The 3513-nt window shown below is 41.4% G+C and overlaps 1 protein-coding gene across 1 annotated transcript in view; it reads left to right on the plus strand.

Moving 5' to 3' along the window:
• Window positions 1-1039: 1039 nt before the first annotated feature.
• The window catches only part of LOC114665862 (myelin and lymphocyte protein-like), a 31969-nt gene continuing 29495 nt past the window's right edge, over window positions 1040-3513 (plus strand). The window contains exon 1 of the mRNA XM_028820514.2: window positions 1040-1751. The gene's annotated coding sequence lies outside the window, so the exon portion shown is untranslated. The remainder of the gene's footprint in view (window positions 1752-3513) is intronic.

Consider the following 3513-nt stretch of genomic DNA (forward strand, 5'->3'; position numbering starts at 1 on the left):
ATCAGCAATAATTGAGTTCTCGTTAAGGAACTGGGTTGGAACAAAAACCTGCACATACTGTGGCACTCCAGGACCGACTTTGCCTACCCCTGATTTAGACCACCATGCTTCTCTGGGGTATCCTTCAATAAGGGCACGCACAAAAAGGCGACCTCAATTGAGCGCGGCGAATAAAGGCGTTCGTAGATAATTTAGACAATAATAAAATATCTACGTGGCATTGCACATAGTTGCGTTTGCCTTTATTCGCCGCGCCCAATTGAGGTCGCCTTTTTGTGCGCGCCCTTATTGAATAGACCCGCTCTCTGGTATTGCAGGTAGAGAAAAGCCAAGCAAAATGACACCTTTTATTGGCTAACTAAAAAGATTACAATATGCAAGCTTTCGAGGCAACTCGGGCCCCTTCTTCAGGCAAGATGTAAACATTGATTACATGCTTACCTGAAGAAGGGGCCTGAGTTGCCTCGAAAGCTTGCATATTGTAATCTTTTTAGTTAGCCAATAAAAGGTGTCATTTTGCTTGGCTTTTCTCTCCATTCATAATGGCTAACACGGTACAACACCCTGGTACTACTGGTACTGCAGGTGAACTTTAACCCGCATTTATTTAACATGGGTGGGGAAGGGCACAGTCAAAATGGGGCCTAGCGAATGTCGAGACTAAGGGGCGTGGCTCGATGGAGCGGAGGGGTGTGGTCTTGATAGTGTGGATGAGAAACACAAGAACGCATTCTTTCAGGGAGAGATGGTGCTCTGCAAATTACATGTACCGATCTACGACTTGGTATAATGCAAATCCAGACTATGTCAACTGGGTTGAGAATCTCTAATAATACAGTTCCCTCATTGTCAAAAAATTCAGTTTCCTGAAACCCTTCGTCGTAAACCGATCTCCTCTGGAAACTACGGTACATGAAGCCGTTCACGTGCGTGCAGGTAAAGCCATGCAAGGTTCAGGACTTTTGTGTGATAATTCGGCTTTAGTTTACGCTCGTTAAAAATGGACAGTCAGTCGCAGCCGACATCAGTGTGTTTTACAAAATTGACCATCGTCGAATAATCATCGCATCCCAGGTCGTTTACTTAGTGACCGTGTCACTTGCCTGAACGGGGCCACAAGTGTGAAAGTCTCAAGAGAGGAGCGCAGGCGCTTTGCGACACTTTTCTAAATGACCTGGAGCACCTCAATTCAGTGATCACGGAAGGCCACCTCAGTCTGATCCTCCTCAGGTCCCGGGGAGTGGGCAGGTGTCTTGTGAAACATCCAACTGCAGTCGGCGCCTCCCTGGTCGGCCGCTTCGTGTCGAATTACACCTGCTCAGTAAACAGGTGTTGGACTCCAAAGTTACTTCCAAATCACTTCGTGGACGAAGAAAACGTTCAAGTAAGCAATGCGAGGGGACGTCTGAGGCATAATTAAAAAAAAAAAAAGACACAGAGCAGGGCAGAGACACAAAAATAAAACGAAGAAACACAACCTGCATGGTGCATCCGGCCCAGTGAAAAAAACAGAAGAACACCTCGGAGCGCAAATTTATAAAAAAAAAAAGGCACAGAGAGGGCGGCGGAGCGGAGCGGACCCACCCACTGACGAATAAAAAAAGAAAAGTAAAAACGAAAATATAAAAAAGAAGGAAGGAAAAGAAAAGAAAATTAAAGACACGAAGCTTAAACAGCGGACACCCGAGTGCTTCCGTGCCGTCTGAAGTTTGTAAATTTCGAACGAAGAAGCAAAGGGAGCGACAGCACAAGTGAGTAACGCCATAAACGCGAGCGACTTGCACATCTGTCACGTACCGCCGCATCTTCTCGGTTATATGGCGTCTTTTCCGTCAATATATATACCTCTGTCTTCGTATAAACTCTTCTGTGTTATATGGTGTCTTCCCTATCAGTTTATCATATTGTCGTTCCTATCTACCCAACTATTTATAACGTCTTTTCTATTATATGTCTTTGTTGTCTACCTAGCATACAGCACCTTCTCAAACTATTAGAATTTCTATCTATCTCTATCATATAACACATTACCTATTATGTGGTGTCTTTTCTATCTGTCAAATACTTTATCACCTTCCCTAACTATTACATAGTATTTTTACTAAATATCTATCTCTATCATATACCAACTTTTCTATTATATAGTGCTTTTCCTATTTACCTATCATATAATTTATCACCTTCTCTATCTATTACGTAGGTGTCTTTCCTCTCTATAGAACAGGCGTCCTCAATCCCAGTCCTGGAGGGCCGCAGTGGCTGCAGGTTTTTGCTCCAACCCAATTTCTTAATAAGAAGCCCTTATTGCGCAAGTAACAGTTCTGTTTCACTTTAGTTGTCTCGCTTGTTAAGATTGTGAACCCTTATTGCTTATTTTAGTCTTAAACAGCCATATTCTTGGCTTTTAATTTGCTCCTAATTAGCAGTAACATGCAAATGACAAAAGAGACCAGCATTTCTCCATTTAGCTTGTTACCATTTACACCTGTGTGTATTTATCATGCACTATTGGGTTAAATTAAATACTTGGAAGGAAATTGAAGAGGAAAAAGTGAAGGACTGAGAATTACTCCTCTGTTTTAGCCTTCAAATCATTTGGATGAAATCCTTAGAAAGGGAAAGAAAATCCAGGATATAAGAATTACTTGACATAGCAGAGTTACAGCACTAACAAGTCATGAAATTAAATTATTGGCAAGAATTGCTTTCTAATTAAGCAACTGGGTTAGAACAAAAACCTGCAGCCACTGCGGCCCTCCAGGACTGGGATTGAGGACCCCTGCTATAGATAGATAGATAGATGAAAGGCACTATATAATATAGTTATGAAAGACACTTTATAATAGATACTGTAGGTGAAAGGCGCTATATAATAGACAGATATGAAAGACACTTTATAATAGATACTGTAGGTGAAAGACACTATATAATAGACAGATATGAAAGACACTTTATAATAGATACTGTAGGTGAAAGGCACTATATAATAGATAGTTATGAAAGACACTTTATAATAGATACTGTAGGTGAAAGGCACTATATAATAGATAGACAGATATGAAAGACACTACATAATAGATAGATAGGACTTGTCTCCAGGGTGACATTTGTCTTTTCACAGTAGCTCTTTAAATACACAAACACCTACATACATAGATATGTAAGTAAGTGAGTAAATATATAAATATATACACACACACTTTGCTCTGAACACACGTCAGAATGACTGTAAAGCAAGAAAATTAAAAAGAAAGAAAAGCTCTGACTTGTCTGTCACATTTGCAGCGAGGCACTCTGCAGGTGTATTGCTGTTGGCATGAAGGACCCCCCACTCACGTTTCTTGACACACGATTACTGCACGATTCATTGGCTGAAAGTCCTCAGCGTGTCCCAGAGAGGATGTGCAGTATTGTTCATAATGGCACGGAGTTTTGTTTTCATTCCCTCCTTCACAACTCCCTCCGGGGGGTCCAGAGTGTGTCCCATGACGTTTGCTGCTCTTTTAATTAGCT

The sequence above is a fragment of the Erpetoichthys calabaricus genome, chromosome 15 (assembly GCF_900747795.2).
Source record: "Erpetoichthys calabaricus chromosome 15, fErpCal1.3, whole genome shotgun sequence".
Lineage (NCBI taxonomy): Eukaryota > Metazoa > Chordata > Cladistia > Polypteriformes > Polypteridae > Erpetoichthys > Erpetoichthys calabaricus.